Raw genomic sequence first — 15,775 nt, 5'->3', positions numbered from 1 at the left:
ACTAATAAAAATATAATAAAAACTAACTATAATATACTAAAAACATACTAAAAACAATGCCAAAAAGCGTATAAATTATCCGCTCATCACAACACCAAACTTAAATTGTTGCTTGTCCCCAAGCAACTGAAAATCAGATAGGATAAAAAGAAGAGAATATACAATGAATCCCAAAAACATATATGAAGATCAGTATTAATTAGATGAGCGGGGCTTTTTAGCTTTTTGCTTCTTAACAGTTTTGGCATCTCACTTTATCCTTTGAAGTTCAGAATGATTGGTATCTATAGGAACTCAGAATTCAGATAGTGTTATTGATTCTCCTAGTTAAGTATGTTGATTCTTGAACACAGCTACTTTATGAGTCTTGGCCGTGACCCAAAGCATTTTGTTTTCCAGTATTACCACCGGATACATAAATGCCACAGACACATAACTGGGTGAACCTTTTTAGATTGTGACTCAGCTTTGCTAGAGTCCCCAATTAGAGGTGTCCAGAGCTCTTAAGCACACTCTTTTTGCTTTTGGACCACGACTTTAACCGCTCAGTCTCAAGTTTTCACTTGACACCTTCACGCCACAAGCACATGGTTAGGGACAGCTTGGTTTAGCCACTTAGGCCAAGATTTTATTCCTGTGGGCCCTCCTATCCACTGATGCTCAAAGCCTTGGATCCTTTTTATTTTACCCTTGCCTTTTGGTTTAAAGGGCTATTGACTTTTTCTGCTTGCTTCTTTTTCTTTTTCTTTCTTTTTTCTTTTTTTTTTCGCATTTTTTTCTGCAAGCTTTTCACTGCTTTTTCTTGTTTCAAGAATCAATTTTTATGATTTTTCAGATTATCAAATAACATTTCTCCTTTTCCATCATTCTTTCAAGAGCCAACAATTTTAACATTCATAAACAACAAATTCAAAAATATGCACTGTTCAAGCATTCATTCAGAAAGACAAAAGTATTGCCACCTGATAAACCACTATTTTATGGTTTATCTTGTGCTCAATTGAGTGATTTTTATCAACTCTTTACCCACTTATTCATACTATTTGCATGGTTTTACATTTGCCTTCCTAATTATGTGCTATGATTGAAAACATGCTTCTTTGATCTTACAATTGCTAATATTAATCCTCTCTTATTACCATTAGATTCCTTGATATGTGTGTTAAGTGTTTTCAGAGATTATAGGGCAGGAATGGCTTGGAGGATAGAAAGGAAGCATGCAAAAGCGAAAGGAATACAAGAAGTTGAAGGAACTGCAAAGCTGTCAGCCTGACCTCTTTGCATTCAAACAGTCATAACTTGAGCTACAGAGGTCCAAACGACGTGGTTTTAGTTGCGTTGGAAAGCTAACGTCCGGGGCTTCGATTTGATATATAATATGCCATAGTTGCCCTGATGCTAGGCAATGCGACCGCGTGCTCCATGTGGACGCGTCGCAGTGACAAAAAACCAGCGTGGCAGATTTCTTCTCCGGCGATTTCTGGGCTGTTTTTGACCCAGTTTTCAGCCCAGAACACACAGATTAGAGGTTATAAAGTGGGGGAATGCATCCATTCATAATCATGCTCTCATAATTCACAATTTTAGTTTTAGATGTAGTTTTTAGAAAGAGAGGTTCTCTCCTCTCTCTTAGGATTAGGATTTTAGGATTTCTATTAGTTTAGTTCAACTCATCTTCAGTCACAGGTTCAATATTCCTTTTATTTTATATTTCTCTTTTACTTTTAGATGCTATAATGCTTGTATTAGTTATGTTGCCTAATTGGCTTATGCTACATTCATGTTATGATTTTCTTAATTAATATTATTTGAGGTATTTCAGAATTATGATTGCTTTCTTTTATTTATATAAATAATTTAGATTTTTCCCTTTTGGCTTTGGTTGAGTCATTGGAGACGTTTGAGTTATCAAACTCATTGTTGATTGAAAATTGGAATTCTTCCAGAATTAATTCGGGTTCCAATAACTCTAACTTTTCCCAAGGAAAGACTAGGACTTGAGGAATCAGAATTAATTCATCCACTTAACTTACCTTCATAGTTAGAGGTTAACAAAGTGGGAGAAAAATCCAATTCTCATTACAATTAATAAGGATAACCAGGATAGGACTTCCAGTTTTCATACCTTGCCAAGAGTCTACTTTATAGTTATTTATTTTATTCTTATTATCATTCAACATACTGCTTTCTTACTTTCAAAACCTCCAATTTACAAGACTCATAACTAATAATAAAAACACCTCCCTGTAATTTCTTGAGAAGACGACCCGAGGTTTAAATACTCGGTTATCAATTTTAAAGGGGTTTGTTACTTGTGACAACCAAAACATTTGTAAGAAAGGTTGATTGCTTGGTTTAGTAACTATACTTGCAACGAGAGTTTACTATAACTTCTAAACCATCAATCTTCAGTTCCTTCACCACCACATCAAAATAACTAAACTGTTTTAAAATTCGAAATTCATGCACTTCTTTTTCTTTTTCAATTAAAAACATTTTTTATTTAAGAAAGGTTATGGATTCATTTTCATAGCTTTAAGGCATAGACACTTAGACACTAGTGATAAAGACACAAACATAAATAAACATAAAGCATAAAAATTCGAAAAACAGAAAATAAAGCACAAGGAAATTAAAGAACGGGTCCACCTTAGTGATGACGGCTAGTTCTTCCTCTTGAAGATCTTATGGAGTGCTTGAGCTCCTCAATGTCTCTTCCTTGCCTTTGTTGCTCCTCTCTCATGACTCTTTGGTCTTCTCTAATTTCATGGAGGAGGATAGAATGTTCTTGGTGCTCCACCCTTAGTTGTCCCATGTTGGAACTTAATTCTTCTAGGGAGGTGTTGATTTGCTCCCAATAGTTTTGTGGAGGAAAATTCATCCCTTGAGGCATCTCAGAGATTTCATGATGAGGAATTTCCTCATGCTCTTGTCCATGAGTGGGGTCTCTTGTTTGCTCCATCCTTTTCTTAGTGATAGGCTTGTCCTCATCAAGGAGGATGTCTTCCTCTATGTCAATTCTAGCTGAATTACAAAGGTGACAAATGAGATGAGGGAAGGCTAACCTTGCCAAAGTAGAGGACTTGTCCGCCACCTTGGGATATAACCTCATAAACTTCTACTTCCTCTCTAATCATGATGCTATGAATCATGATAGCCCGATCTATAGTAACTTCAGACCGGTTGCTAGTAGGAATGATTGACCGTTGGATGAACTCCAACCATCCCCTAGCCACGGGCTTGAGGTCATGCCTTCTTCTTGGCCACAACTTCATAGAAGTGGTCTTGATGCACCCTTGAGATGAATCTCTCCATCTCCCATGACTTGGAGGTGGAAGCTTTTGCCTTCTCTTTTCTCTTTCTAGAGGTTTCTCCGGCCTTTGGTGCCATAAATGGTTATGGAAAAACAAAAAGCAATGCTTTTACCACACCAAACTTAGAAGATTTGCTCGTCCTCGAGCAAAAGAAGAAAGAAGAGAGTAGAAGAAGAAGAAATGGAGGAGATGGAGGTGGGTTGGTATTTCGGCCAAGGAGGAGAAGTAGGGTATATTGTGTGTGAAAATGAAAGAGTGAAGATGGGTTTATATAGGGGTGGAGAGAGGGTTAGGGTTCGGCCATATAGGGTGGGTTTGGGAGGGTAAGTGGTTTGAATTTGAATGGTGAGGTAGGTGGGATTTTATGATGGATGGATGTGGATTGGTGAAAGGTTTATGGAGAAGAGGGTAGGATTTGATAGGTGAGGGGTTTTTGGGGATCTTGTGGGGTCCACAGATCCTGAGGTGTCAAGGATTTTTCATCCCTGCACCAAGTGGCGTGCAAAATGCCCTTTTCTACCAATTCTAGTCGTTAAACGCCAGGTTGCTGCCCATTTCTGGCATTTAACGCCAGCTTCTTGCCCTTTTCTGGCGTTAAACGCCAGCTCTGTGCCCCTTTCTGGCGTTAAACGCCCAGAATGGTGCCAGACTGGGCGTTTAATGCCCATTCTGCTGCCCTTACTGGCGTTTAAACACCAGTAAGTTTCTCCTCCAGGGTGGTCTATTTTTAATACTATTTTTCATTCTGTTTTTGCTTTTTCAGTTGTTTTTGTGACTTCACATGATCATCAACATACAGAAAACATAAAATAACAATAGAAAATAGAAATTTAACATAGATAAGTAAATATTGGGTTGCCTCCCAACAAGCGCTTCTTTAATGTCAATAGCTTGACAATGGGCTCTCATGGAGCCTTACAGATACTCAGAGCATGGCCTCCCAACACCAAACTTAGAGTTTGGTTGTGGCCTCCCAACACCAAATTTAGAGTTTGAATATGGGAGTTTTGTTTGACTCTGCACTGAAAGAAGCTTTTCATGCTTCCTCTCCATGGTTACAAAGGGAGATCCTTGAGCTTTAAACACAAGGGAGTCCTTATTCACTTGAAGGACCAATGCTCCTCTGTCAACATCAATCACAGCTCTTGCTGTGGCTAGGAAGGGTCTGTCAAGGATGATGGAGTCATCCATACACTTCCCAGTGTCTAGGACTATAAAATCAGCAGGGATGTAGTGGTCTTCAACCTTTACCAAGACATCCTCTATAAGTCTATAAGCCTGTTTCCTTGAATTGTCTGCCATCTCTAGTGAGATTCTTGCAGCTTGTACCTCAATGATCCCTAGCTTCTCCATTACAGAGAGAGGCATGAGGTTTATGCTTGACCCTAGGTCACACAGAGCCTTTTCAAAGGTCATGGTGCCTATGGTACAAGGTATTGAGAACTTTCCAGGATCTTGTCTCTTCAGAGGTAATCTCTGCCTAGTCAATTCATCCAGTTCTTTGGTGAGCAAGGGGGTTCATCCTCCCAAGTCTCATTACCAAATAACTTGGCATTTAGTTTCATGATTGCTCTAAGGTACTTAGCAACTTGCTCTTCAGTAACATCTTCATCCTCTTCAGAGGAAGAATACTCATAAGAGCTCATGAATGGCAGAAGTAAATTTAATGGAATTTCTATGGTCTTAGTGTGAGCCTCAGATTCCCATGGTTCCTCATGAGGGAACTCCTTGTAGGCCAGTGGACGTCCAGTGAGATCTTCCTTAGTGGAGATCACTGCCTCTTCCTCCTCTCCAGATTCGGCCGTGTGGGTCATGGTGATGGCCTTGTACTCTCCTTTTGGATTCTCTTCTGTATTGCTTGGAAGAGTACTAGGAGGGAGTTCAGTAACTTTCTTACTCAGCTGACCCACTTGTGCCTCTAAATTTCTAATGGAGGACCTTGTTTCAGTCATGAAACTTTGAGTGGTTTTAATTAGATCAGAGACTACAGTTGCTAATTCAGAGTGGCTCTGCTTAGAATTCTCTGTCTGTTGCTGAGAAGATGATGGAAAAGGTTTGCTATTGCTAAACCTGTTTCTTCCACCATTATTGTTATTGAAGCCTTGTTGAGGCCTCTGTTGGTCCTTCCATGAGAGATTTGGATGATTTCTCCATGAAGGATTATAGGTGTTTCCATAGAGTTCTCCCATGTAATTCACTTCTTCCATTGCTGGGTTCTCAGGATCATAAGCTTCTTCTTCAGATGAAGCTTCTTTGGTACTGCCTGTTGCTGCTTGCATTCCAGACAGACTCTGAGAAATCATATTGACTTGCTGAGTCAATATTTTGTTCTGAGCCAATATGGCATTTAGAGTATCAATTTTAAGAACTCCTTTCTTCTGATTTGTCCCATTATTCATAGGGTTCCTTTCAGAAGTGTACATAAATTGGTTATTTGCAACCATCTCAATAAGTTCCTGAGCTTCTGCAGGCATCTTCTTCAAATGAAGAGATCCTCCAGCAGAGCTGTCCAATGACATCTTGGACAGTTCAAACAGACCATCATAGAAGATACCTATGATGCTCCATTCTGAAAGCATGTCAGAAGGGCACCTTCTGATTAATTGCTTGTATCTTTCCCAAGCTTCATAGAGGGATTCACCTTCCTTTTACTGAAGGTTTGGACTTCCACTCTAAGCTTACTCAATTTTTGAGGTGGAAAGAACTTTGCCAAGAATGCATTGACTAGCTTTTCCCAAGAGTTCAGGCTTTCTTTAGGTTGTGAATCCAACCATGTTCTAGCTCTGTCTCTTACAGCAAAGGGAAAAAGCATAAGTCTATAGACCTCGGGATCAACCCCATTGGTCTTGACAGTGTCACAGATTTATAAGAATTCAGCTAAGAACTGATGAGGATCTTCCAATGGAAGTCCATGAAACTTGCAATTCTATTGCATTAGAGAAACTAATTGAGGCTTAAGCTCAAAGTTGTTTGCTCCAATGGCAGGGATTGAGATGCTTCTCCCATAGAAGTCAGGAGTAGGTGCAGTAAAGTCACCAAGCACCTTCCTTGCATTGTTGACATTGTTGTTGTTTTCGGCTGCCATGTCTTTTTCTTGTTTGAAAAGTTCTGTTAGGTCCTCTATAGAGAGTTGTACTTTAGCTTCTCTTAGCTTTCTCTTCAAGGTCCTTTCAGGTTCAGGATCAGCTTCAACAATAATACCTTTGTCCTTGCTTCTGCTCATATGAAAAGAGAAGAAGAAAGTATGAAATCCTCTATGTCACAGTATAGAGATTCCTTGAGGTGTCAGAGGTAAAGAAGAATAGAAGGAGAAGGTAGATAAGAGAGAATTCGAACTTATCAAGAGGGATAGAGTTCGAATTGTACATTAAGGAGGAATGTTAGTCCATAATTAGAAGGAGATGAGAAGAGGGGAAGAATTTTCGAAATTAAAGTAAAAGATTTTGAAATAATTAAAAGAAATTTTGAAAATTTGATTGATAATTTTCGAGAATTAAAGTTGGGAAAGAAATTAAGTGATTTTTGAAAAAGATTTTTGAAATTAGAAATCAAAAAGATATGATTGAAAATTATTTTGAAAAAGATGTGATTAAGAAGATATGATTGAAAAGATATGGTTTTAAAAAGATATGATTGAAAGGATATAATTGAAAAATAATTTAAAAAGATTTGATTTTAAAATTAATGACTTGGCTAACAAGAAATTTAAAAGATATGATTCAGATATTAAACGTTTCTTAACAAGAAAGCAACATACTTGAAATTTTTTAATCAAATCATTAATTGTTAGCAAGTATTTTCGAAAATAGTAAAAAAAAATGGAAAGAAATTTATTTTGAAAAGATATGATTGAAAAGATATGATTTGAAAAAGATTTGATTTTGAAAACTTATGAAAACTTGAAAAAAATTTGAATTAAAAACAAAATCTTCCCTCTTATGTCATCCTGGCGTTAAACGCCCAGCCAGGTACCCTGGCTGGCGTTTAAACGCCAGTTTTCCTTCTTCACTGGGCGTTTTGAACACCCAGCTTTTTCTGTGTAATTCCTCTGCTGCATGTTCTGAATCTTCAATTCTCTGTATTATTTACTTGAAAAGACATAATTTTGAAAATTTTTTGGATTTTTAATGATGAGGAACAATCAAAATGCAATTAAACATGGAAAACTAAGATCAAATACATAATGCATGCAAGGCATCAAACTTAAAAGTTTGTATACTAAGGACTATAACAATTTGAAAAATGCATGTAAGAGACAACTAAACACACAAAACAAGAGAATTTAAAGATCAGAGCAAGGAAATCATCAAGAACATCTTAAAGATCAATGACGAACATAATGCATGTAATTTTCAAAAATTAGAATAATAAAGACATGCAATTGACACCAAACTTAAAATTAGACACTAGACTCAAACAAGAAACATAGAATATTTTTTATTTTTATGGTTTTAAAAAATTTTTTTGTGATTTTTCAAAAATTGAGTGGAAAAGAAAATAAATGGATTCAAAATTTTCAATAAGAATTCCAGGAATCATTGCAATGCTAGTCTAAGACTCCGGTCCAGGAATTAGACATGGCTTACTAGCCAGCCAAGCTTTCAAAGAAAGCTCCGGTCCAAAACACTAGACATGGCCAATGGCCAGCCAAGCTTTAGCAGATCATTGCTCACAACAGCAAAATTGATAGAAATCAACAAGCTCTTGTGATGATAAGTTGAAACCTCGGTCCAAAAGATTAGACATGACTTCACAGCCAGCCAGACTTCAACAAATCATCATGAAACTCTAGAATTCATTCTTAAAAACTCTGAAGAACAAAATAGAAAATTTTTTTGTATTTTTGAAAAAAAAATTTCGAAAATAAAAAGTAAAAAGCTTAAACATAAAATAAAATTACCTAATCTAAGCAACAAGATGAGCCGTCATTTGTCCAAACTCGAACAATCCTTGGCAACGGCGCCAAAAACTTGGTGCACAAAATTGTGATCATCAATGGCGCCAATAACTTGGTATGCACAATTGTAATCTCAACTTTTTATCACAACTCCGCACAACTAACCAGCAAGTGCATTGGGTCGTCCAAGTAATAAACTTTACGCGAGTAAGGGTCGATCCCACGGAGATTGTCGGCTTGAAGCAAGCTATGGTCATCTTGTAAATCTCAGTCAGGCGGATTCAAATGGTTATGGAGAATTGATAATTAAAAGATAAATAAAATATATAATAAAGATAGAGATACTTATGAAATTCATTGGTGAGAATTTCAGATAAGCGTATGAAGATGCTTTGTTCCTCCTGAACCTCTGCTTTCCCATTGCTTTCTTCCAATCATTCATACTCCCTTCCATGGCAAGCTTTATGTTGGGCATCACCATTGTCAATGGCTACTTCCTGTCCTCTCAGTGAAAATGTTCCAAATGCGCTGTCACCGCACGGCTAATCATCTGTCGGTTCTCGATCATGTTGGAATAGGATCCATTGATCCTTTTGCGTCTGTCACACGCCTAACACTCGCGAGTTTGAAGTTCGTCATAGTCATCCCTTCCCAGATCCTACTCGGAATACCACAGACAAGGTTTAGACTTTCCGGATCTCAAGAATGCTGCCAATTAATTCTAGCCTATACCACGAAGGTTTTAATCTTAGATTAGAAACCCAAGAGATACGCATTCAAGCCATTGCTAGTAGAACAGAGGTGGTTGTCAGACACATGTTCATAGGTGAGAATGATGATGAGTGTCACGGATCATCACATTCATCAAGTTGAAGAGCGAATAAATATCTTAGAGAAGAAGTAGGCGTGAATTGAATAGAAAAATAATAGTACTTTGCATTAATTCATGAAGAACAGCAGAGCTCCACACCTTAATCTATGGTGTGTAGAAACTCTACCATTGAAAATACATAAGAACAAGGTCTAGGCATGGCCAAATGGCCAGCCTCCAAAAGAGGGTTCAATCATAAAAACATGATTCAAAGATGAAAATACAATAGCAAAAGGTCCTTTTTATAGAAAACTAGTAGCCTAGGGTTACATAAATAAGTAATTAATGCAGAAATCTTCTTCCGGGCCCACTTGGTGTGTGCTTGGGCTGAGCATTGAAGCTTCCATGTGTAGAGACTTTTCTTGGAGTTAAACGCCAGCTTTTGTGCCAGTTTGGGCGTTTAACTCCAGCTTTTATGCCAGTTCTGGCGTTTTGACGCCAGAATTTCTATGCTGACTTTGAACACCTGTTTGGGCCATCAAATCTTGGGCAAAGTATGGACTATTATATATTGCTGGAAAGCCCAGAATGTCTACTTTCCAACGCAATTGAGAGCGCGCCAATTGGGCTTCTGAAGCTCCAGAAAATCCACTTCAAGTGCATGGAGGTTAAAATCCAACAGCATCTGCAGTCCTTTTTCAGCCTCTGAATCAGATTTTTGCTCAGGTCCCTCAATTTCAGCCAGAAAATATCTGAAATCACAGAAAAACACACAAACTCATACTAAAGTCCAGAAAAGTAAATTTTAAATAAAAATTAATAAAAATATAATAAAAACTAACTAAAATATACTAAAAACATACTAAAAACAATGCTACAAAGCGTATAAATTATCCGCTCATCAGGCGGCGAGGGTTGTGGGTTGGAGGGGGTTGGAATGGGAGGTGGCGCTGGTGGCTTGGTGGTGGTGGCTGGCCGCGGTGGGGTAGTGGTGGTGGAGGGAAGAAGAGAGAGAAGAAGGGGAGGGAAGGAAGAAGGAGAGAAATGGGAGATGGGGTGGTGTCGCATGGTGGTCTGGGTGGTTGGGGGTGGTGCGGCAGTTGGAGTGGTGGTTGGGGGTGGTGGTGTCTGGGTGGGGAGCAGAGAGGGAGCAGAGGGGGGGTTGGGGGGGAAGAGAATGGTGACGCGGGGGGGAAATAAGGTTTCGCGTGGTTGGGGTTAGTGATTTTGAATCCACGCGAACGCGTGGGGCACGCGATCGCATGGCTAGGGTGAAATGGGATTGACGCGGTTGCGTGATTGATGCAATCGCGCGGGTTGGGTACAAGATGGATGACGCGGACGCGTGAGGCACGTGACCGCGTCGCTGTAAATTGTGCTAAACGCACAATTCCAACGTCATTTCAGCGCAACTCTGTCTCCATTAGGGTGCCATGCTATCCACGCGATGCGGACGCGTCGCTCACGCTTTCGCGTGGGATGCGTGTTTTGCAGGTGGCGCGTTCGCGTCAAGGATGTGAACGCGTGGGCCGTTTTGTGCTAAACGCACACCAGCCGTATGATTCCAGCCCAGATTTCTGGGCGTTGGATTTTTACGCCGATTTCCAGATCATGCGTTCACGTGAGTGACGCGAACGCGTGGGAGGTGTTTTTCGCAACTGACGCGAACGCGTTAGCGACGCGGTCACGTGGAACAATTTGTGCCAAAGGCACGCCTCCAGCCATGCTTTCACGTGACTTTCTGTTCACTTTCCTTTTCTTCCTAATGCACTTGTGACGCGGATGCGTCAGCAACGCTTACGCGTTGCGTGCATTTTTTTTATATGCGATTATGCAATTATGCAGTATGCAATGCTAATGAATAATATTCAGGTTCAATGAAAATAATATAATATAAAAAAACAACACGAAATAAAATTGAAAAAGAAACAACCATACCATGGTGGGTTGTCTCCCACCTAGCACTTTTAGTTAAAGTCCTTAAGTTGGACATTAGATGAGCTTCCTGTTATGGTGGCTTATGCTTAAATTCATCCAAAAATCTTCACCAATGTTTGGAATGCCAACAGCTTCTGGGGTCCCAAACTAGGCATGTAAAGCTTTTGAGCAGCTTCAAATAGATTCTCAGGCTCCCGGGGTGACGAATGTCAGAATATTTTATAGGATCCCTGACTTTGCTTTTAAATCCGCCTTTGTCTTGATCTATATTCTTCAATCCGAGCGATTTAGAAATTGTAGCCTCACCAAGATGACCAAACGTCTTCCGAGACCCATTCAATTGAACTTGATACCAATCCTTGCACTTCGAATCGAAGCACGGAACCTTATTGAACCTTGTACACCAGCTCTGAGTACGAGCCATTTCCCTCTTACTCTTAAAGCCGCATAGAGCTCTAAGCTGGCCATCTGTTTCAAGCAAACCATATTCAAGTGGAAAGGTAAAGATAAAGGTTAAGGATTGTACCCACTTGAAGCTTGTATTAGGTGGTAATGGCCTTGGGACAGGTGTTTCCAGTGGTTCTGTAAGTTCTACTCCCTTGTATTCTTCTGTGATTTCCTCCACTTCTTTGCAAAATTTTTCAACTGCAACTACGTCCTGATCCAAGTCTTCTATGTCTTCCTCGTCACTCAAGTCATACGTTGGAGGTTGAGAGAAATCTACCTCGACATCATCTTCGTATTCACTTGGATAAGATTCTTCAGGCTCAAGGAGTTCAGTTGCGGATGTGAGTTCGTGATTAGGAGAGCTTGATTCATGATCATCATTGCCTATAGAATCAACTTCTTGGTCTGTTCTGCCCAATTTTTCACAAGGTATATGCTTTGGAGGTTGTGCACTGTCTTCTTTGGCATCAATTTTGAACTTCTCAGCAAAATCCTTTACAGCTCTCGATTCCCATGGAGGTTCAGCATCTCCTAAATCTTCAACCACTTCTTCCTCTACAACTATCATGGCTTCCTCCACTTGTTCCAATACAAAGCCATGCTCCTCATTGTCCACCGGAGTTTCTAGTGTTTCCTTCATGCTACACTCTTCTTTTGATTCTCCACATGCAGCCATGGGAGTATTTTGAGCGCTCAGATGTCAGGAAGCTATTATATTTACTACCTCAGTTAAGGCAGTAGTGAGTTCCAATACGCCCCTTTGCATCCTCGCTTGCCCTTGAAGAAGAACACGAAGTTTGTCATTCATTGGAGGTTGGGGTGGGTATGAGGGTTCATTGGTTGGGAGAGAGGGTTCAAAATAAGAATGTGGTGGTTCTTGGGAGTAATTGGATTGGGATTGTGGTGGATAAGGGTCATACGGTGGTGAATGGTGAAAAGAAACTTGTGAGTGTGGTGGTTCAAATCTACGTTGAGAGGATGGTCTATAAGCACAGGGTGGGGCTTGTTGGTAATTACAAGGTGGTCCACCATATCTATTAGCTTGGTATGCATTGTAAAGTAGTCCTCGTCTGTGATACTGTGGAGGGTGTTGTTGCCTAAAGGGTTGATCAAGTCCTCGTGGCTCCATCCATCTTTGATTGCTCTGACCTTGATGCATGTTCCTGCTATAGCTTTCGTTCCCTTCAACAATATTAGAACCAAACTCAAAGCGAGAGGGGTGAGAATTCATAGTAGTTAATAGAAATAAAAGGGAAAAACAAAAACAAATAAACAATTAAAAGAAAAATATTTACAGTAACCAATAATAAGGCACACGTTTGCAGTTCCCCGGCAACGGCGCCATTTTGACGATCGGTTTTTCTATCAGTAAAGAAATACAAAAATATGATCGTGGTGTAAGTATAGCTTCTAAACCAACAGAAAATCCTTTCGTACAAACGTTTTGGTTGTCACAAGTAACAAACCCCTTTAAAATTGATAACCGAAGTATTTAAACCTCGGGTCGTCTTCTCAAGGAACTGCAGGGAGGTGTTCTTATTATTGGTTATGAGTTTTGTAAATTGGGAGTTTTGAAAGTAAGGAACAAGTAATTTAAATGACAACTAAAATAAATAAATAACTGTAAAATAAACTCTTGGCAAGGTATGAAAATTCGGAAGTCCTATCCTAGTTACTCCTATGAGAATTGAAGTTAATCCCACTTAGTTAACCTTTACGAAAGTAAGGGAAAGTCAAGTGAACTAATTAGTTAGATTCCCAAGTCCTAGCCAACTCCTAAGGAGAGACTAGAGTTAGTGGAATTCTAGTCAATTAGCCGACATAACAATCAATCACGATAAGTTGATAACTCAAGAGCCTTCAGTTAATCAATTAAAGCTAAGAATATAAAAAGCTAAACAAGAATCATAAATCTGAAATACCTCAATTGCATTAATAAGAGAAAATCAATCTAAACATAGAGAGTTCATAAGCCAATTTGGCAACATAAGTAATTAAATGAGAGCATTAAAGTATCTGAAAGTAAAAGAGAAATATAAAGTAAAAGAAATATTAAACCTGATGAAGAGTTGAAATACTAAATCCTTTAAGAGGAATCCTAATCCTAAAACCTAAGAGAGAGGAGAGAACCTCTCTCTAAAAACTACATCTAAATCATGAAAAGCGAATAATCGAAGGCTTTTCCCTGAATGGATACATTCTCCCACTTTATAACCTCTAATCTGTGCTTTCTGTACTTGGATCTGGGCCAAAAAGGGTTTCAGAAATCGCTGGGAGCGTTTTCTGCAGTTTCTGGTGCGTGGCGTCTGTCACGCGTCCGGGTGGGTCACGCGGTCGCGTCATCTGGGAGTTTTCCTTATCACGCGTTCGCTTCGATCACGCATACGCATCATCTGCGTTCTGCTCAAGGCGCGCGTCCGCGTTAGTCACGCGTTCGCGTCACTGCTTTTTTGCGCTAGGCACGCGGCTACGTCGTCCATGCGTTCGCGTCGCTGCCAGTTTCTTCAAAAACTCCATTTTGTGCTTTCCTTCCATTTTTGTATGTTTTCTTTCCATCCTTTAAATCATTCCTGCCTTAGGAGATCTGAAAATACTCAACACACAAATCACGGCATCGAATGGTAATAAAAGGTAATTAAAATAATTATTTTTAAAGCATAGGAAACATGTTTTTCACATATATCACATAATAAGGAAGGAAAAGTAAAACCATGCAATTTCACATGAATAAGTGGGTGAAGGGTTGAATAAATCATTTAAATTGAGCACAAAATATATCATGAAATATGGATTTATCAGTCGTCTCTCAAGGAATTGCAGGGAGGTGTATTTATTATTGGTTATGGAAGATTATCTTTTTAGGGTTTTTGAATAAGGAACAAGAAAAGTAAATTGCAAGAAAGTAAATTAATAATTAAGAAAACTCTTGGCAAGGCATGAGAATTAGACGTCCTATCCTAGTTATCCTTATCAATTGTGATGAGAATTGTTCATTGCTCCCACTTAGTTAACCCTTACTAAATAAAGAAAATTCAAGTGGACTAATCAATTTGATTCCTCAAGTCCTAGTCAACTCCTAAGGAAAGACTAGCTTTAGAGGGATCCAAATCAACTAGCAACTGTCAATTATCAATCAACAAAGGAGTTTGATAACTCAAGAGTCTCCAATTACTCAATTCAAGCTAAAAATGTAAAAAGCTAAATTAAAATCATAAATATAAAATACCTCAAATTGCATTAAATAAAGAAATCAAATCTAACATGGAGTTCATAAACCAAATTAGGAAAATAAATAAACTGGAATGCTAGAATAAATAAGAGTAGAAGAGAAACTAAATTAAAGGAACATTGAACCTGGAATTGAAAAGAAATAAACCTAAAACTAAGAGAAATCTTAAAACCTAGAGAGAGGAGAGAGCCTCTCTCTCTCTAGAAACTACATCTAAAACCTAAAATTATGTGAATGAAAGTTGTGTTGAGTCTCTGCTTGTCCCCTGGCTTTAGTTTGCGTTTCTGGGCCGAAACCTGGGTCCAAACTCAGCCCAAAATCACCCCAGCGTTTTCTACGATTTCTGCAGGTAGCACATGTCGCGCATACGTGTCAGTCACGTGTACGCGTCGCTGATTATTTTCGTGTGTCACTTGTACGCGTCAAGCACGCGCACGCGTCGCCGTGCAGACTCCGATTCACGCGCACGCATGAGCCATGCGTGCGCATCGCCCCTCGCTGGTTGTCTCCTTTATTTCTTGTGCTCCTTCCATTTTTGCAAGTCTCATCTCCATCCTCTAAGCCATTCCTGCCCTATAAAGCTTGAAAACACTTAATACACAGATCACGACATCGAATGGTAATGAGAGAGGATTAATAATTAACAATTTTAAGGCCAAAGAAGCATGTTTTCAATCATAGCACAGAATTAGGAAGGAAAATTTAAAACATATGAATTATATGAATAAGTGTGAGTTTAGTGGATAAAATCCACTCAATTAAGTACAAAATGTACCACGAAGTAGTGGTGCATCAATAAGCTATAAAAAAATAATTCACTCCGCTACCGTTACAAAAAGAATAATTCATACCAAGAAGAACAAAAAAAACCTTACATTTTGTATTCTAAATTGAAATAATCGTCTTCCACAAAGACTAGTTACAATAAGTGAGTAACAAAAGAGATAAAGTAAAATTAGAGAAATTACCTGACTAGGGATGGATCCAAGAAACCCAGCTTAATGCTTGTATAGTAGAGCCTACAACAACCCAGAAATTCATTGAATAAGCTATAAAAAAAATAATTCACTCTACTTCCGTTACAAAAAGAACAATTGAGAACTGTGAATAACAAGAACGACAAAAAAAACTTACGTTCT

Source organism: Arachis ipaensis, chromosome B2, assembly GCF_059453495.1.
Source record: "Arachis ipaensis isolate K30076 ecotype BB chromosome B2, ASM5945349v1, whole genome shotgun sequence".
Classification (NCBI taxonomy): Eukaryota; Viridiplantae; Streptophyta; class Magnoliopsida; order Fabales; family Fabaceae; genus Arachis; species Arachis ipaensis.
This window is presented reverse-complemented; position numbering follows the sequence as displayed.